The sequence below is a fragment of the Haemorhous mexicanus genome, chromosome 6, assembly GCF_027477595.1.
Source record: "Haemorhous mexicanus isolate bHaeMex1 chromosome 6, bHaeMex1.pri, whole genome shotgun sequence".
In the NCBI taxonomy this organism is placed as follows: domain Eukaryota; kingdom Metazoa; phylum Chordata; class Aves; order Passeriformes; family Fringillidae; genus Haemorhous; species Haemorhous mexicanus.
The window spans coordinates 21,430,696-21,452,075 of record NC_082346.1 but is presented as its reverse complement, the minus strand read 5'-3'; the positions used below and the strand labels follow the sequence as shown (position 1 = coordinate 21,452,075).

The following is a 21,380-nucleotide window of genomic DNA, read 5'->3' as shown; positions in this document are numbered from 1 at the left end:
CTGGAAAACAGTTTTAATTTTCATCTCCTGTGAGTATATATAATTACATCCTCTCTTTGTTGTTTATCCTGAGGTTGATCGTGCTCCAGTGGGGCTCAAGTCCAGAGAGCATAACTGTATGTTGAAATGCAAATTGCACAATAACCATTGTCATAGAGACTTAAATGGAAAATTATGAGATTTGTTATAATCTCATATGGTTTTAGAGGATATTAAAAAAAAAAAAAAAGAGAAAAAAAACCCCAAAAAAACCAACCCACCAAAAAAACCATTTTGTGAAATAGAAAACATGGCCACACTTCACAAAAATATCAACCCTTTTCCACTGTGGGTTGAACAAGATTGTTTCTCTCCTATTTACTTCTATGCTTTCAGTGGAGACAACCAGTGTTAAATACAGTTATTTGGAAGTAAGTAATAACATTTTATTCCCAATGCTGACTTATGTTGCATTAAAATATATATCTAAATTTAAATCAAGTTAAACCCTTAAGAATATAATAATGAAGATCTTCTCAAACTGACGTGTGTGCTATTGCCAGCTCCAAATCCTTCCTTGCCCTCTGTACCCAGCTCACACTGGCTGTCCAGGGTCCCTGGATGCTGCTCAAGGCTTGGCTGTGCCTTCATTAGCTCCTCACTCCTGGCAAGAGCCTCTCTCTGCTGCCAGTCAGGAACTTTCTCTCAGCCAGTGGCCCTTAACCACCTCCTTGAACCCAGACCAGATCTGTTGCTTTGGTTCCCTGTACTGGTGTAATTCAGTAAATAGTGAAGCATGATGCCGGTCAAGCTTTCAAGCAGGTGAGTCAAAAAATTTGTATGCAAATCTCTTCTGCCTCGCTCTTTAATTACATCTAATTTGTCTGTTTTGATTTCCCCCCCTGTATTCCCTGCTTCTTAGCCTCTGTCATCAATCTGCAAGGCATTTTTCAATTGATTAATGACCCACCCATACAATATGTACCCACGCTGACTCCAGTCTGCACCATGGGCTCGTGCCCTGTTTGGTCACTTCTGAGCTTTCATGTGCTTACTAAGACAAATAGTAATCCATTCCCTTTGGTGGACTGAAATAACCTGCTAAATCTTCTCTAAATCACCCCTCTCTACCCAGTCAATCTCTCAAGCATCCCATTACTTTTGCTGCACAGTTCCAATAATCAAGTCTCCTATTTTTTCTAGGCCTCAATCTCATTGTTTTCACTGACACCTATAAAGTCTTATTTCAGGAAACAGGAAAATTAACCACAATCTCTATTTATTTACATCCACATGAAATAAATCCTTGCTAGAATTGTTAAGGCACCTGGCACAGATTTAGAAACATAATTACAATATCATAGAATCAGTCAAAACACCAGCTGCTCTTTCTCTCCTGTATCTCTTCCATCAGCTACATAACATTCATTATTTAGTGAGAAGATTCAGTACAGATTAAAACTCATCCTAAACCATATCTATTATGCAATCATATCTTTACCTTGCTCCTATAGTTAAGCATCGCTTGGATAATCTTTGAAAAGAGGCTATGGGGAATAAGCAAACAACTTCTAAAAACAAAGCATTAATGTTGTCTTCTATCATGTATCTTGGATCACTGCACCCATAGCACAATTCTGCCACTTCTATTGCTCAGAAACTACTTTAATGTAATTTTGAGAAAGGCATTGAAGAAGTCTACCCTTCCTACCATGTTGAAAAGCAGAGAATTAATAACCCACATAAGTTCTGAAATAATTCCTGCCATATACTATTATGTGATAGATAGCAAAAAGTATTTTCAAAGGTCAATAGAGAGGTGGAATGCAGAATTAAATACTGATTAGTCAGGATAACACTGGTTGTTGAAACAAGCACAAGTTAACCTCATAGTCCTGTAAATAATTACTACTCTTGTAAATTTAACATCTGTGAGTACAGCAAGAGAGGCATATGTTCAAAAAAAAAAAAAACAAAAAAAGCCCATTTCAATATACATGGATGGAAAAGAATTCAGCAGTGTTCTTCCAGACAGCCTGGCAGGAATCAGCCCCTGCTCCTGTAACAGTTGGGAGTATAATACAGCAGGTACCTTCCAGTTTCACCTAGGACACTTCTAGGCCAGCCAAGATATCCCTGCTGGTCCAACATGAATTTGCACCAGATTACATTTTGTCCAGTATATGTTCAGAAGTGCAGGGAAGGCACAGGATTTTAATTGTCAGTTAAGTACACAGGAATGTGTATTCTGTACATTCACTTTAGGTGTTCTTCAGGGAGTGGAAGGCTGGAAAAGAATACCTAGGTTAGCATTTGCACTATCAGGATGGAAAATAGGCATGATGTGTTGTGTCAAAATGTATACCTGAAAAACATGAATGTAATCCAGAAACCTTAATAAATGCCTGTTACACTAAATTTGATTAATATAGCCATTGTAAGTGACACTTAAAATCAGCTTTTTGTGAAATATTGGATACATCCCACTACACATGCTCTTATTGTTTCTTTGTTCTGAAAAAAAACTTATTCTTTGGTGGGATTAGCTATGGTTCTTAGCTGTACAATACTTCCCAAACTGTCTGACCATCCTCTGCATAAGCACAAAATTTAGCTCTGTTTTCTTACCCTTTGCTGATGGAAAAGGCTATGCAAACATTTCTCAGAAACATTGTTAAAACCTTGAAAGCTCTATGCAACTAAAGATTGGAATGAAAGAAAGTCTCTCCAGGCCTGCAGTTAGACTGTACACTCTGGGTCATCTTAAGAGACTAAGAAATTCCATTGATTGCTTGGCTGGCTGTTTTATTTTCCCTCTATAGTTTAGTCACATCTCTACAAAATCCAGGATTCCCCTCCTCCCTTTTTTTTTTTTTCAAGTCAGCTAAAAACTAATAAATATCTGTCAGCAAGCAGTTCATCAAATAGCAACGAGAAGCTTTGGTATATCAAAGGGCAAGAGATCACAGAACAGGCATTTGTCTAAAATGTAGCCAGATTTTCCAAAGAGCTCAAGGATAATTTTTTCAAGTGCTCAGGATCCACCTCCATAGGCAAATTTTCAGAAGTGCTCAAAGCCATGTGTGCCACAAGTCTTTAAGAACATGGTGAGTTGATTTGGTTCTTAAGACAAAGCCAAGTTTTTGAAAATCCTGTCCTCTTTGAAATATTTTTGCTGAAGGCTATTCCAGTATCCCTAAGTTATTATTTTGGATTCTATCCGTATCTGTACATCTCCACAAAGGAGACTTATTGTCAACCTGATATTTTGTTAAATGAAAAATAAACAGATTTGCTTCAGAACATAACTCTTTCATTTTGTTATTTTTGAAATGGTTTCCTAGGCAGCCTTTGTATGAAATACATCATCCTTGAGTTTTGGAAACCTTTCATCATAAAGACATATAATTTTTCCCTTGCAATACTTTATAAAGCAGGCTTTCTATTTTGTTCCCTTTATAGATATACCTGTTCCTAAACTGATGCCTACTTTCCCCACTACAAATACTGTGGCTTTTACATTTTAGTCAAATTATTCTGTTGGTGTACGGAGCACTACAACTATATTTTACAAAACCCTTAACTCATTATAAAATATGGAGAAGAGCCTCAGAAAACGGTGGTGACTGTTGTAGTTATCAATAAGAAAATTCAAGAAATTGGAAGAAAAACAGATTAGAACTTGAAAAAGGGTCAGGTGGAAGATGCTACACCTACACAGATGTGTTCAAGTCAACAAAAAGAGAACAGGCAATGGCTGTTCAAAAATAATTTTGAGTACATGGAGGCAGGGAATCTACAAAAGCCAGGCTGCACTTGACTAAAGATTATGCAGCCACAACCAAAAAATGAGAGACTGACATCACCCTTGGATGTGTGAAGCAGAGCACAGCCTGACAGACAGATGAAATATCTGTTCTCAGTGTTTGTAAGACTTTAGCTGAAATACTGAGCCTATGGAACTGATAACCCCAGTTCAATGAATATGGCATCTGGAAGTGACGGAGGAGAGCAAGAAGAGGCAGAAATCTCCAAAAGACTGCAAGAACTAGAGATTGTTAGCTTGAAAAAAAAGTTCAAACAAATGTGCACTACACTTGCAGTTGCAAAAAGGATAGGTATTGTCCTTTATCAGTGACACATCCATCTGGGAGGAGCACAACTCCCAGGTGATGATCAAGTCTGCCAGAACTCTGAGATACAGCAATATATTTCAGGGAAGGGAACCGGTGACTTAATTATCCAGTGCCAATGGACATTAAAAAGAGGAGGTTTGCACTGCTGAGATGGAGCAGGAAAAGGCTCAGTTCCTGCTCAGTAGCAGGAGCAGAGATAGCAGAGGAGCACTGAGCAGGGATGACAGCATGGTGACAGAGTCTCTGTTGTACACCAGGCTCTGAAAGCAAATCCCTTTAGGAGATGTCACCAAGGGCATCTGATGTCACTGTCATGACAGGAAAGAATATTCCCTGTAGAAACTTCCACTCTCCATACAAATAATGCAGAAAGACTGCCTAGTGAGACAACCATGGTCATGAAATGTGAAGTATTTTACTAGAAACTTATCAACATTTTATGAAATTACTCTCATAATTAAAGGACTACATTCAAAGTGGTTTAACACACAATTTTAAGTATGCTTTGTTAAGATGTTACTGCAAAGACTTTTTTTTTTAACATTTAAACAAATTGTCAGTGGACTGGAAAGAAAGAGGGAAGGTAACTTGACAAAAACCTGCTGACCAAAACTAGAGAAGTCTGTTCTACCTTTCGAAGCTCATGAGACAAATTTTGACTGCAGCTTCTGCTAAAGCATGAAATGAATCCTAGGAAACTACCAAGCACAAAATTAGTTTCTGGCTGTGTGCAAAGGAAAAAAATATTTCCATGACAAAATGGAGTGTCCAAACAGATCACTGAGAAAGGCTGGGGAATGTGTGGTTTTGAGGGCTTTTGAGACCCATCTGGGCAAACCTTCTACAACAGGGTCTGCTTTCATATTTTGCCATTCTCTGTGATGGAGGTCAGGCCAAAGATCTCCTGGGATCCCTCCCTACATTTATGACTGTATGCTGATCCTATGGATTCACCTTTCCCTGAAGTTACCAGCCTTGGAGGTGGCTTTTCTTCTAACTGGAAAAGAAATTCATTTGCAAGGGAATGCTTGATGGGTCAGTGGGTACCACGAGGGCCCTGTGTGGGGTGAGCATTTCAGGAATGGCCATCCCTGCACACAGGTGTGTCCAGGCACTGGCACTCCTGTGGACACAGGGCAGGCACCAGAGGCTGCCTCCAAGCTCAGGGCTCTCCAAGGCTGCAGCGTCCACTGCGTGGATAGACTTCAGGGGAAGATTAAAAGAAATACTTGTGTGTTGCTTGGCTCAGAACACCCAGGAAGGAGAGGACCTATCCTGAATTGCCTGTGGGAATTTATGACTAGGAGCAATGGGGGTAAAGTCAGGTAAAGAAAAACAGTTTGAACATCAGTAAAATTTCCTAACTGTGAGTGTTATTAGACTGGAATAATCTCCCCTAAGGGAAGCAATAAAACCAACATCATTTGCATCTTTGCAAACTAGACCAGACAAAGCACTGGGAAATATACTGTGGGGAATAATCCTGTAAAATGATTGCACTAATTTTTCTCATCTATTCTTTCTTCATAGGATTGCTTCATACATGGAATATGCCATACTCTTTTTCCTGTAACTTTATTCCTTTTCCTGTGGGTTGAGTAAGAAAACCCTGAAGGAAATTGTACCATTCTAACCAAAAAGTAACATATTAAGACAATTTGCATTTTTATTAAAAAAAGACATATTTTATCTTTAAAATATAACCAGTGATAGACACAAGAGCATAATCTCTAGGATAATGACACACTTCAGTACACTAGGCAATTAGGTTTGCCTTTAATTATTTATAGCTTGACATGCTGCTCATACAAATACTCTGTGTAACAGGAGGAAGTCAGTTTGACCTTAATTATTGCCTGTAAATAATTCCTGAATTGTAACTAAGTAGTGCCTTTTAAAATGTAATTATTATAATGCCAGAGTTACAGAGCTCATTGATTTATAATTACTTAATTGTTTCTACCCATTAAACCACAGCTGTGATAGGTTCATCTTGCCTACATGCACTAGCCTGGAAACTGAGGGGTTATGGCCAAGAACTTGGACTAATGTTATCTCCCACAGTTAAATGGCTGAACAGTCATTCCAGTCTGGCCAAGGCTAGTAGGGGTCACCAGATGGCTGAGAGATTGTGGGCAATGGGCTGGACATTCCAGTACACATCCTTCAGAATAACAATGAGGGCAGAAGGAAAAACAAAATATCCATACCTCCAGGGTCCTGAGCTCTCATCAGGTCTCACCAATCAGACAAAAAACTACTTCTTTGTGACTCAGATTTTACACTTTTGGGGTCATGATGTATAGTGAGCTATTGGGCATTCTGCCAACTGCGCTGCTGGGAAACAGAAAACCCAAAAATAATGTATTTTTTGCCTCCATCTACCAACACAGGGTATCCAGCTGTTTTCCCGTTTGTATGGAAGGGAGAGACTCTCATTTTGCTTCTCATGACTTTAACGCTGTAAGAGCACTTCACAGAGAGAGTCCAACCCAGGGTGTTGTGATTCAACCCAGCCAGCCACTAAACCCCACACAGCTGCTCCAGCCCCCTGCTATCAGCAGTGCTTCCAGCACAAAGCCAAGCATGGCCCTATGCTGGCTACTCTGAAGAAAATTAACTCTATCCCAGCCAAGCCCAGCACACACACATGATCCTCTTGTCTTTAATACGTTCAGCTCTTTGTGTACCACTCTCTGGTAATCACCATCCAAACCACTCTGTTGTATTAAATGTGTTCCTCTGAGAGGAAAAAAAAAAAAGAAAGATATTAATAATAAAACATTTTAAAGCAGTCAGCATGACACACTTTCACTCAAATTGCAAACCTCATCTGCCAGAGAACCGGAAATGCCAGGTAGTTTCTCAGATGTCAATTCTGAGAAAGTAAAGATCCACTTTCCACTGAAAAGATATACTACATTTTGCTCAAAATGAACTGGTATTTAGAAATAATTTGTGTAGATTTTAAAAGCGTTAGAATTTTTATTTAGTTCAAGTAAGCCTTGGTTCAAATACTTTTCTGTCTTACAGTGCAGTCAAAACCAGCAGGTAATAAGTGTATGAATTTTGTGTGCTATAGAAATAGACCCTAGTAGGAGTGTTAGAACTATGATCTGACCACTCGAATAACCATTCACAAAGCAGGTCTCAGGATTAAGAGATTATTCATGTTCTCAGTATTAAGACATTTTTAATGTGTTTTTTAGAAATGCAATGTATATTGAAAGCCTGAGAAACCCAATTCTGTGTTAAAGAACACAGAAGAACACAGAAGTTAAGAACCATTAAAGAAGCTCCTTCTGTGAATTTCTTTGGAGTATGCCCAAGACCCTGAAGCTGAGAATGAAGATTTTTGTGCAAGCTGTGGATATACTTTAGGGGTTAAGGCAATTAACCCTTTAAGGATGTGTTCCAATCTCAGGCTTTTCTAGTCTGTACAGTGTGGAGTTAAAAAAATACCAGCACCGTTCATCTCAATTTCTGCATGTCTAAAAAGAGGAATATTAATCATGTAGGTTCACCAGTCAGGTCACATCTAAATTCCCCATGAATAAAGAAATGCAAACTATTCTAGTGCTGTACAATCCAGATGTAGTGATAATGCCCTGCTTGTTATTACCAACATTCCATAGCAATTAGGGAATTGTGGAAGAATCCTAAATCTATAGGAATAAAATCAGATTGCCTCGAAGTGTGGTCCTGTCTCATCATGTGACTGAAAGTGTAGGATTAAAAGAATCTCTATCTCAGTGTTTCTTGTGCACTTTTTAGTTCATAATTGAAAGCAGTCTTTTTTCAACTGTTGGCTATGCAATTACAACACAGGTTCTTTCCCTCCTGTGTGCCCTTCCCAGTCATCCAGGCTTTGCAGCCAAACCCTGCTCTCAGTTCTGCCTGCAGAGACCTATTCCTGTCAGTCTGCCTGTGATAGACCAACAATAGGAAAGAGCAACTTGCTTAAATGTAAGAGCCATCCATTCCAAAGTGTTGATTCCCTTGAAAATGTGATAGGTTTCTTTTATCTATTCTGCTTTTTCAGACATAGCATGAAGAAAAAGCATAAATTTGGAAGCCCTGTGGTTTGAGTACATGCACAGAGGTAGTTTAAATACCACAGTTTCAGAGATTACTACTTGATACTTAGAAAACAACAAAAACCCCAATACATCAACATACAGGGACTGTAAACACTCAGAAATTATTTTTCCAGGTCCATGATAAGCCCTTATACTGGGATAAAGTAAATGAGTAAAACCACCCCCAACAATTCCTAATAGAAGTAATTTACTAATTCATTCTCTGATTTTTTTCCTCCTGGTAAACTAAAGGGACAGAGCAGTGAGACATTCTCCAGTTCTGTTACCAAGCCCTGCTCCAATATTTAATGTGTATCTAGGAAGGTCTTTTTGCATTGCCTTCACCCTGCCTGACAAGGAGAAAAGCTATCTTCTTCCTCACCCCATGTAGGCACACAGCTGTAACATCCTGCACCATCTGTACTAACTGTTAATGTGGAAAAATAGCAAATAAATTGAAACTGTCCACTGATGATGGCCAGGCACATCCTTAGAGAGCACCCTTCCAAAGGAGGGAATCAGGCAGAGTGATAGCTGAAGGGATGCCCACAAGTGCAGCCAGAACAGCCAGTAAAGACCACGTCATACAGTTCTAAGCTTGCACATCACATGTCCTAAAGAGACCTGCTCTTTCAAATTCACCTGCACAGGCTTGCTTTCTTCTTCTCCAGTACTGCATGAACTCACTCAAGTTTTCAAAAACATTATCTAAATATAAAAACAACCTGTGCACAGAAAGTTACTAAGAAAACAATTTGAATTATAAGAGTAATGAGAAGGTAGGGCTTTCATTTTTTTAAGCATTTGTGTACATTGAAAAAGGACAGCTGCTGCACGAAAAAAAGAGTGTGATCAAAGAATAAGATTAACCTTGATAATTGACAGTCTTATTTGAGGACTCCTAAAACCAAACAAATAGAGGCCCCTCCCTCTATTTCACGTCTCACTTTATCCTCTCAGATGGGAGGTTCTGTAGATATAATGCCCTTTTCACACAGGCCCTATTAGCATACAGTCTAACACACTTTTTACCCTCTTCTAATTGAGATCTGTAAGTAGTGAAATTAAGATTAGGTACATCCCTTTCCATCCAGAGCACTTTTCTGTAAGTTTGAAAGAACTGTCCAAACAAACACCTTGAATTAGCACAGAAGTCATACGTGCTGACATGTGTAATGCAAGCAGATTGTCCCACTTTTCCACCTACTGAATTCTTGTTGCTAATCTAATTGATACCCTCTGATTATTTCAGATGGTCACTTGGCAAGTGACAGCAAAGATAAAAGGCTGGGGCATGTTGTGACACGTACCTAGGTTTTATCTGCCCCATTTCCACCATACTTTTCTTTGTGTACTTCTCTCCTCCTCTATCGCCCTTGTTGCTCTTACAAACATGGCACCTCTGCTTCCCAGGCTTTGGGAGCATTGAGACACAAAAAACCTGGTTGAATTGGAAGTCAAATACACCATTTTTTCCCCCTACAGTTTTCAATTTATCCATTTTTTTCATTTTTCAATTTACCTCTGTTCTAAGTGTCCCCTCCCTTTTTTGCATCCCTTTTCACCTCACCAATACTACCTGGTCCTCATTTTGCCTGCAGGCTTCTCATGCAGCCCTTGCAAACTCATGCACCACCCCCTGGTAGAGTGTTGGTCCCAGGGTGACAGTGAGGGCTGAGGACCATGCTGGGCTGGGTAGAATCCACAGAGCAGGAGGACAGCCCTCACCTCATCCTGGAGATCCTGCAGGATGAGTATTTGAAGATACAAGGGGAAAAGAAACAAAGAGGATGCAGACTTGGTACAAGGTACAGTATTTTCTTGTTATATGTTTGGCCATATTCAGGCATTCTGGGAACAAATTAGAGGCACTGAAGGGGCAGGATGGTGGCCCCTTTGCCAAGCACAAAGAGGATCTATTTTTCCCTCCTCATTATCCTACTCCTTCACCTCAGACTGAGGCTAAACAAAGCCATGGACAACCATGGTGAAACAAGGCAAACTGCTGGAGTGTTTGGATGTGAGATGATTTGGAGTTTTTTATTTAGCATTGACATATTTTCAGTAATAAGAGAAGATGCACATATACACACACAAAAGAGGTCTCTTTCCGAGAGAAATGATATAGCAAAACTCTGACTGTAATTCAGGAATTAAAGCAGTATGTGTATATGTGATAGATCTCACAGAGGAGGATCTTTTGTGATGTTCTGTTACAAGGGAAACAAGAAAAGCTGCACAGACACGAGAGCATGGGAGCAGACAAGAGCATCTCTGCAGAAAGGACCAGCTCATGGAGCACTGAGGGCATATCAAAGGGGGTGAGTGCATCAGAGCACTTTGAACTCAAACGTGCTGGTTGTCAACTTTTATATGCACTGTCCTTACACTCCTTACAACTGGCTCATCTGCATCCAGACAGCACTGCCCACATAACTAACATTGCTCTTATAAAACATCTGACTCAAATTCCATTTTACTCAGCTGGAAAAAAAATAAGGAAATTGTGGAGACATCCCAAAAAGTCAAGTAAGGACCACTAAATGAGTGCAGAGCATAAATCCAATTTTTAGGTTTTTTTAACCTGAATTTCCCATGGCAAGAAAACAGACATAGTATGAGTAATAAGGTTTGTATGAAAACATAGCCCTTGTATTATAAAAAGTTCTCTCCTTAGTTAAAGAGGAATAGTATAGCTGTGTTTTTTATTTTATTTTATGCAAACTCTACTAGAGTAGGGCAGAATTCCTTAACAAAAAGGCTCAAGTTAAACTATACCAAGCCCAATATTTCACAAAGGCCTCAGTGTGTTGGAACGACCTCACATGCTGCTGGCAATAAATACAATAATTGCATTCAGTCAGACAGAAATATAATAGACAGGGGCCCTGAATTCTTTATCAGCATAGGTCTTTTACCAGCTCAAAAACATTGCCTCATTATTTGCTCCATTCCATTTTCTCTTTAGGAAGTCACTAGAGGGCATCATCACCTACCCAATCCTGCCTGCAGACCAGGTCAGCTCTGTCATACTCTACCCTACCCAGAGAAGCTGCACTGCTCTCTGTAGGAGTGCCTTCTGCAGAGCTCTGAAAACTCAGATTCCAGCTGTTCCCACAGCCCTGGCAGAGGAGGTCCTGCAGGGGCACAGTGAAAATGGCCTACTTTGGGTTACAGCAGAGAGGAGAATTCTTTTAAATGGCACTACTAAACAGACCTTCAACATCCTTCACTTCTTTGTGGGATTATTTGTTAAAGTACTCCCATTCCAACTTTTCCAAACTGCCCTGACTGTTTGGAAAGACAAAGTGCTGAATAGAACATGAGAAGATGAGTAGCTCTGTAAGAGCAGGGCAGGAATCACCTCCCACAGATTCACCATGGATGGGTCTACTGTGCAGCACTCCTAACACAACCCAGCTCCCATTTTTCCACAAGGGCTCTTACAGTGAACGTGAGAGTTGAAAGATCTGGGTGCTGCATGAACTAAAGACATAGGGGAGAAGGTCCATCGGCCCCATTCTTTATTTATCCTTTTCTTATTACACATCCAAACTCACACCAGGGTGAAACCCAGGCACAGGCTACCCTCTGCTTATCACCCCCATGTCCCAGTGCCACAGCTCGGGCACGGCGTGGGTGTGACAGGGCCATAGGACTCGTGTTCCCCTGTCTGTGCACAGGGATGGCACAGGGAGCACCTGCTGCTCAGCTGAATGCAGGGCAAAAGAGATTTTGCCAGTGTGAAGCCTCACTGCTGGCATTTTCCAAATTAATCTCTTCTGTGGGTGGAAAGCTGCAGTATCTTGAGAGAGGTCTTCATCCATCAAAGGACTTGGAAGGAAGATCCCTTTTTTCAGGAAATTATGGAGTTCAGAGAGACTGTGGACTAGTGACACATTGGGTTATGGCATGCAAAATACACCTGTCTCACCAGGGTCTTCCAAGAGCAGCTTTGGACCACCTCCAGAGCCTGGAGCAGGGCAAAAAGCACCTGAATTTCCAGAGTCGGAAACACCTGTTCTACAAGAAACAGATCCATAGGTCATTAAGAGTTTGTTTCATTTTGATTTTCACCTGGGATTTTCCCTTCAAAGGGTGGGTACATGGAGCTGTTCTATCCATGCTAGCTCCCAAGTGCATACTTCAGTTTGGAGGGAATAAATAAGCAGCAGGTGGATAAAACCCCTGCCCTGCACTCTGAGCCACGGTGTACCTGGCACAATGTGCAAGAGAGCACCTTTGTCATCTTGTTTACCAAAACAGATCAAGTGTTAGAAGTACAAGAGGAACCGGAGGGGACATTGATGTCTATCGCTGAAATTGTGGAGGAGCAGAACTGTAAAAGTCAAGGAAGGTAAGCAGGTAAATAGGGATGAAAAGAAGAATGGGAAAACATTGGAACCACATCCCAATTAAAGAGGTAAAACATTCAGACTGAGGCACAAATGATCTCATCAGCTTCATTGTCCAAGGCTTGGAAAAGACAGCACATTTGTGTTAGAAAGATCAATAAACTGCACTCAAGTGGGGTCACAGTTGTGGGTATCAGAAACATCAAATATGGTTAAATACCTCTGTGAACACTTCATGTAACTTTCTGGAAGGAGAGTTATCAATGTATTCATGGAACATCATGAAAAAAAATCACACTAGAGCAAACAATTACTGTTTTTTCTATATGTACTGAGAGGTGGACTGCAAAGAGTGGCTCCTACCTTCCCGTGTACAGACAATGGGAGGACACTTGGTGAGTATTATTCACTCAAGCAGAGGCACAGACTCAGTCATTCTAACAGAAACCCACCCATTCCCAGACCTAGAGTGCTTACTCACAAGCCAGCGTGTAGATATGCAAATCACAGCGTATTGTTATCAGCAGTTTGTCCAATAATATTTCCTTTGTTTCATCAAAAAGGCGTATCAGTTTTGTGCAGTTGGCAGTGAATATGCAAAGAGGAATTTGAAAAAGCAGGACCAGCCAGAACAGCAGCCTCTGCCAGCCTGATTGCAGGCATGGCTGATGTCAGACCATGCATCAGAAGGTTAGGGTGCTAATGACTTGTTGATGTGTTTGACATTATGCAGCTATCTCTGAGCAGGTATTTTCACAGTAAGTGTTGTTTTTATACATGTTTCCCTATTACTCATGAGCTGGAAGTTTCAAGGGAAAATTTTGAAAACAAGATAAAAGCTCAAGGGGACTGGGAAGAAGAGAAAGAGAAAGCTTGTCTGAACACTCACATTACTTAGTCCAAAACACAGAAACGTGAAATACCATGTAATTGGTCACAATCCTGTTAAAAAAATCAGAAATACAGGACACTTAACCTCATCTTCTCAGCTACAGTAGTAGAATCATTGAATGGTTTTGGTCCTTTAAATGTCATTTAGTCCAATCCCTTGCAATGAACAGGGAAGAGTCATTTGTTTATATTCGTGTACACATAATAAGTTGCAGTCCTTGAAAAGAAGTTAAAACATATTCAAAAAAGAGGAGAGAATTTGAAGCAATAGATCTAACTAAATTATCATCTTGAAATAATCCAGCTAGTTTATCTTCTTTGGGGTTTTTTGTCAGTCTTTCCTTTGGAGATTTGCAAGACAGTTTTTAGAGCCTAATTAACTTTTTGCATGAAGATGAAGTCCTTTCATTTTGGAGAATTAATCACGCTTAATCTCTAGACACTAGCCATTATAACAAATCTGTGTCCACTGTAACAGCAGGATTATGAAAAAATAAATGGAAAGTGACATTCACATTAGCCTGACAGTGTTTCTGGCAGTCACCAACTGGCTTTTCTAGTCACTATGACTTTAACCCATCATCACTTTTTCATTACAAACACCCGAGCAATGGAGTAGGTTAGGCTGCCAAGCGGCCTTTTCAGGCATTTATTATGTCAGTAATGTTTATGTTTGAAATTATCAAGCCCCTTCTGAGTGAATTGGTGCCTTAAACACAGGGTGTCATGCTGCCAGCTAGAGACCAGCTGTGTGGGGTGGTTTTAGAGTCAATGTGCTTTGGGCACAGAGGAGTGCAGAGTCGATTGCAAACAGAGGAATCACAAGCTCATTTTGGGCTGAATATCCAAAGAACTTTATTACAGGACTGAAGGTGCTGGGAAAAGTGTTCTCACTAGGGACTTTGCATTGAAAAAAGTATGTGTATCTGTATGAGAAGGCAACTGAGCAAGAATACCAATGCAGTGAAATATGTCTAAGAAAGGGGGGGGCAGAGGGTGAAAGGAGGAAGGTGGAGGGGGGAAGAACAAGCTCTCTGTAGATAAAAGGATTAGGAACCACAGAAAATATTCCCATAACCATGCCAAAGAAAAAGAGATACATTGTTGGAGTTTGCACTTCAGCCAGAAGTGCAATCAGTGCTTTGCAGAATTCATGCAGAAATATGGCTGCCTAGGAGAGTATGTGTTCTGAGGTGATTCATATCAGCTAAATAAAGGTAATTAAAGATATAAAGGACTGAAGCAGTAAAAACAGGACTGAGCTATTTAACCAAGTGTGACAGCTTTGCATGACTGATTATTCATGAACTACTCCTAGGTAGTTAAGAAACATAAAATGTGATTCATTATCTCTAGAAAGAAAACAAGTTATTAAGAAATCCAACTTCATGGTGTTCCTAAAACTAGTATAAATATTTGAATTTCTGTCTATAAAGTTTCTGAAAAACATGAATCACCCATTCATCCACTCACACAAGGCACATATGTAGACATACATCTATTTCTTAGATGGCAGTTAGGAGGTAGGCATGAATATATGCAATGCAAATGCATTTCCCAAAAGCCTTATGCAATTAGTTATTATTTCTACCTAGTTCTTACCATCTATTTTTATGGAGATCAACTCTATCAACTGAGGAATGCTAAATCAGCAGGCCTTTATAAAAGAGAAATGATCCACCATAATATCCTCTGATCAGGCTGAAAGCTCTACTCTTCCCAGGTTTGTAATTGTGCAGCACACTAAATTATGATCATAAAGTGCATTAAAAACTCTTCATTAACTCTTCACATGCAGTAATTGCAGCTCATTTACTTCATTAGTTAGCTGCTAATACTGAGAGCACTGGAAGCACATGTATGTGAGGGGGTTAATGTGAGAGCCACTACAACACTATGAATTACCAGCTCATTGGACAGCACCTAGAAAATCCCTAATTAAAGCTCACAAGCTCATAATGAACCAAACATATATAATTCTATGGAATGATCTGTTAACAAAAAAAAAGCTTACACTGATTCTTGTTTATTCTTCTGGGCATCACAGCAGGATAAGAGATAACTGCTCATTTGCATGTCATTTAGGCTTTTTGGGTTTTTTTAATTTCCTCTGCACTTTCTTCTGTTAAGCATGACTATTTCTCTTGATTTGCTGGGATTTTTTTTAACTGATGAGGTACAGTATATAAATATATATTATAAGGAGTCATCCATTTATAAGCATGTTTTATTATTAAATTAAACATAAAGCAAACACTAGGAAATTGCTAACAAAGGTATTTGCCATAAAACAATGTTGCTTGACTATTGAGGGCTGTAACTGGATATTGCTACAGTTGCCAGTGCATTTGCAGTGGAACTATTTGAGTTTTAAATGGAAGGGATTTTCCTGCAATGTCCAGCTGAATCAAACAGTAAATTTCACAGGCTAGCTGAAAACAGTTTTTCTTTAAGGGTAAAATAATGGCACAGCTTCTCCATGTCCACTTTTGGAATTACTGCATTTTAATTAGGTTTTCCTTCATCCTATGCTACCCGTGTTGAAGAAAAATAAGATATTTTATACAAGCACCAAAAAAAACACAAAGAAAAGTATCTTGGTTTGAGACCACTAAGCCACCAAAAAACCCTCCAACCATACCTCTAAACCCCCATCACATTGATTTTTACAGTATTTTGTGTCAGTATTTCATTAATAATTTATAGCAATATTTCTAATATTGCTAGGTTTGTTCATTGTATTTTGATTACAATCACAACCTGGAAACTTACAAGTTTCCAGGAACAAAACAAAGGTTATATTAAAAATATACTTTATGGCGTATGAATATGGAAATTACTTTTAAAAATGGAGTGGCCCTTTACAAGATTACTGCTATATCTGATTCCACTGCCCCTTACTCACTTTTCTTTGCCACCAATTAATACTTGCAGCTAAAAGAAAGGAACAGATTTTGCAAGGAACCTCCAGTGTGATGTTTAGCTTTCTCTCCTTTCACTGGCTAAAGTTTTGTTTCTCTTACTATAGCATGAGGACAAAGAGTCATCATAACGGCATATATTCTCATTTTCCTCATGGAAATTTTGTGGAATTTAATGTCTAACCTTTCTGTAAAAACTTTAAAACCCTTATGCAGCTCTGCTACAGCAATATCCCTCTTTATGGATCATTAGGGTAAATTAAACATGCTATGAAAAATAAAATTATGTATGACTTGAAAATATTTTTACTGGACTTTGCAGATTTCCTCCCTTCATCTCTTCAAGATGACTTATCCACAGAGATTAAATAGAGTTTTGAATCTATATCCTTGAATGTAGTAACAGCTGTAACACAGTGTAAATAAAATAAAGGCAGATCTACTTCCAGAAAAACACGTGTAGTTATGCAAAACATAAATTAATGTTATGCTGATAGGATTAGATGTGGAAGATACTTGTGGAGGTTGTCTAGGCTGCCTCTCTTTTTGTGAAGGTTTGGAACATCTAGAGAAAAATGTAGCCAATACCAAGGACAGCAGCTGTGGTTTCATGTGGTGCCTGTCACTGGACAACAGAACATCCTGTTTTCTGAGCACCTGCTCTGCATCATCCTCCAGACCTGCTTTGTTCCAAGAGATCTTGGCAGTACTGGAACAATTAGCCTCAGTGTTCTTACACTGCAACATCGCCAGCCCAGGAGAGGAAGATACACGATGCAAATGATGACCCGAGGACTCGGGAATTTAACATGCAAAAAGACCACATGCAAACTTCAGTGGGAGAGATCTCTGTAATATGGATGAGTGCTGGGTTCAGGGCCAGATGGAGTGATCTTACTGGAACAAGTCATTGCATAAGTGTGGAACATCCTTCTCTGAACTTCTGGATTCAGACAGCCTGGCTCTAAACATGCAACACTGACCCCAAAATTACTGTGTGGATAGTCACAAATACTCTGGAAGAAAGCCAGTGGTTTGACTTTTAGCTGGAGTCAAGGCATTTAAGCCATATGATATAAATGTTTTCATTGCATGATAAAAATTATTTGTGGCATCTAATAAACTCATTATCTAGTTCATGTAGACATTCACTGCTGTTATTATTCCTGTGGTCAATAGTAGCAGGGCTAATAACAATCTGCCAGTCTTAGTAGAGACTGGGCTTTGAGAAGAAAAAAAAAGGCAGAACAAGTCTCAAAGAATTTATGCTGGAAATGAAATTTCAAAATCTCTTTATTTATTTTTTTATCTGAGGGGTCATGTGTCACACACTGCTGCCACACACTGTTTTAAGTCAGAGTAACATAAAACAAAAGCAAAAAAGCAGCTTGTTTGTCTCTATCAGCACATGACCTGGAGAGCATACGAAGCTGACACTCTGCCTTTTCACTGCCCCTGTTGCAGAGCAATAACAGACAGACAGGTGTGGCAGCCCATCATGCTGTTAATCTCTTTTATCAGCCCAGCATGAATGCATAGAGCTCATGAATCAGAGTCCAAAGGGTGGATGTGAGAGAATTATCTTGTTGCTACCTGTAGAAATGGAGGTGGCATTTCTCCTGTAAAGCAGGACCATTTAATCCACACGGTCCCTGCTCTCCAGACTACAGGAGCCTCCTTGGCTGGGAAAATGGAGCAGAATAAGTTCAGCAATGCTAGGACAAGGAGCTATCCACTTGGCAGGGGAAAAGAATTTCAAATTCTCACCATAAAGGCAAAAACCACAGTGCTGCAAGCTCAGCAAGGGCTCAGCTAAACGGGCCTGGGGTGCCAAAGAGCCAGGTGGTTTTGTCACCCCTGCTTCCATAAGACTGCAAAGCCCATTCACTTCTCAGATCCTGCCACTATGTCCCTGCAGGAAAAAACAAACCCTGCAGTCCCCAGGACCACGGGACTCCCTCTCTCCATGCAGACTTCTAGTGGGGAGCAGCCCATCCTAAAACATGCTGGGAACTGCTGGAAAAGTGTGCCAGGGATGTTGTGAAAGTGTAATGGCATAAGCAGTCAGGCAAGGGGTGTTTCTTCACTGTTCAATTTAGCAGCTCAGATATAACCAAAGAACCTATTTAGTTCCCATCAGAGCTTTGCAGAATTATGTCCAAGTGCCAGCTCTGTTCAGAATTGACCAAATCCACCTCTGCTGACACCTCATTCTCTTCAGCAGAATTATAGGAACTCGGTCAGATACAAGAAACATTACTGGCTCGAACTCTCCCAGTTCTTGAGACTTTATAGGAAATATTGAATGGGAAAGAGACCAGATACTGTAAAATCTTTCATAATTCTCTCTCTCCCCCAGCCTGGGTTAGATGTGCTTTCTGAAGGGCTCCAGACAAAAGTTTAACTTTTTGCTTTTTTATCATTATTCTTTTGCTTCAGCTTGAAATTAAAACCAAAAAGGAAAAAAAAAAAAGTTTGCTTTTAGAAACAGATGAATACATAATGCTTGAATGGGTAAAGAATAAAGGGGATTTTTCTTTAACCAACTTGCCAAAATTAATTTTGCAGTAAAATTATTCTTCCCTCAATTCTGCCTTTCCTTCTTCAATTGAACTTACACTGAAATAACACTCTTAATCCCCAAGAAGCATCAATATTTTTGCTGTAAAGCATTGCACAACTTGTGGTATGGACTAATGCCATGCATTAGCCATGAAGCAAGGTTTGACGTAGCTAAAGAACATCAAGTACAATACCACGTTTTATCAAAACCAAACAGCAGAACAATGCACACAAGGCTCTCACAAATATACCAGACCCATCAGATTTCAATCTGATAAAGTCAATACAGAGAAGAAATATAGTGTACAGTCTGTCTTTATTAACACAGAAACAGGCACAGCAGTTCCAGTCTCCCTCTGCAGCACGCTCTTAACCCAACAGAGAGCGGGACCAACCTCTCACACTGAAATAGTGGGAGCTGGGAATTTGAAGATCTGTGTTTTTCCATCAGAGCTCACATCCCTCAGAAATGCCCTGGAAGGGACTTGCCCTCCCCCAGACAGACAAACCAGGCAGCATTTTAGTGTCCTGGGAGCACCTGTTGGGAGACCTTAGGCAAGGGACTGGCCTCTATCCCCATCTCTGCCTGCAGCTAAAAGGGAGGCAGCCACACCGTCAGTCAGTTTGCTGGCAGGGCCTTAACATCCATCCTATGGCCTCCTGTGACTTCATGGGTCCCCCATAGCAAGGAAGAAATAGGTTAAAAAATAATGTGGGGTGCACCAGAGTGAAAAGGTGGAGAGCAGGAGAGGCTGAGCCCTGGCCATGGGTGTTAAACCAGGGTGGCACAGCAGTGCCCCAGCACAGCCATGCCTCTCCTCCCTGCACTGGCTGTCAGCACCTGGAGCCCCCAGGACACTGGGGGTGCATCCTGAGGGCACATAAGAGGCAGCAGAGTGAGGGCAGACCCCAGCTGCTTTCACCCAGAGCTTGGAGACCTAGCAGTGGTTGCATGGAATGCTGCATGGGCTAATTGCCCAGAGGCTTATCCCATTTCCCAGGAAGGTTTGGCTGTTGGCCACATACACACAATTCAAGTGCCACCAGTACCTGAGCACACCAAATGGAAGCCACCTTGGGTGCAGCTGCATGCCCACCTGGTACACTCTCATCACACGGGTTGTCTACCTTGACAAGATCGGTGCATAATTGTCCATGTGCCTTTCATTGCCCTGTATAGAGGCAAAAGATCTGATCAGATGTTTCAGTTGTCTGTCAGGGTGACAAGCAGTTCCATGCAAAATTGTGCAAGCCAGTCCAAACACCAGAAGCAACATCACCCTTAAAACAGAGATCCACCTAATGATGTAAGAGGCTAGCCCTGCTCATTGAAGAGCTACAACAGCCCTGGGCAGCAGGTAAAAAACCACAGGGGATGGATTTCTGCTGCACTGCGTGTTGTGCACAGGCAGTTCAGCAGAGCAGCTGTGCTAATTTTGTGGCCACCCTGCTTCCACAAAAGCCTGTACCCAGCCTGGCTGCTCAGGATGACCCAGGGCACCTCAACACTGCACCCTGTCCTGAGTCACGCCTGAGCTGAACTTGTTGGCTCTGACACAGGGGAAGCCCCAGGACATCACAACAATTTTCTTGAAAACACAGCTCTTACCAGCATTACCACCCTCCTCACTTTTTCTGCTCATTTTTGGGGAAGATGTATAAGATGAACCTTACAGAGGTCCTGACTGCACTGCATAACCCAGCACAGTCCATGCTGGGGTACAGCATCCCTCCGGTGGGTACCACAGGGTTTGGGTTACACTCCTCAGAGCCCCATCTTCATGGTTTGCATTCTGGCACATGCCTATGGTGAGGGCCCAGTGGGAGGTGGGATGGAAGGAAAAGCATTGACTCCCAACACTGAAGCTAAAATAACTCACCATTGGCACGTTTAATAAAAAGAAATAAACGTCCTCAGTGTTAGGTACATGGTGGCTGAAAATGTTAAGAGGAGAATGAAGCTCTAAAGTGAAGATAATTAAAGAAGCAAACACTGCTGAAACTCATGTTGTGACTAGTTTACAGTAGAGTCAGGGTTTTTCTTAGCCTCATAAATATCCTAATTTAGACACCAATCCAAACCTCATTTAATGAGATGTATGGAAATACTGCAAAAAGAGCCTACCAGTGCTCCTGACTTTGGAGAGTTTGAAAGTTATTCTGCATGACTGATTTTCCCCACCATGTTTGCTCTTTCAACCATGATTGAAGCCAGATAACACAAAAGGTATGTTCAAATGGTTTTAAAAGAAAGATTTTCTGAACCATTATTATATCCTGAACCACTTGTTATGAGTGAAGATTTAGTCTCCCTGAACAGATTTGTTCTATGTAGCAACCAAAATTAATTATTTTCTCAAGTCTCATTTTAAAGGACAGGGAATGAACATTTTTTCATTAAAGAGGAAATTTACAGAGACCATAGGCTGCTCTGATTAATGGCTGGGCTGTCTGGTG

The 21,380-nt window shown here is 40.6% G+C and overlaps 1 long non-coding RNA gene across 6 annotated transcripts; it reads left to right on the top strand.

The window, feature by feature from the left end:
* The first annotated feature begins 568 nt into the window (after window positions 1–568).
* On the top strand, window positions 569–17,504 carry LOC132328885 (uncharacterized). Of its 6 annotated transcripts, none has more exons than XR_009486916.1 (5): window positions 569–801; window positions 3,442–4,698; window positions 9,796–10,002; window positions 10,415–10,515; window positions 11,163–17,504. It is a non-coding gene; the product is annotated as an uncharacterized LOC132328885 (long non-coding RNA). The 6 variants fall into 6 exon arrangements; XR_009486915.1 differs by having other exon boundaries at window positions 576–801; window positions 3,442–5,440; window positions 10,375–10,515; XR_009486913.1 differs by having other exon boundaries at window positions 578–801; window positions 3,442–5,440.
* The last annotated feature ends 3,876 nt before the right edge of the window (window positions 17,505–21,380 follow it).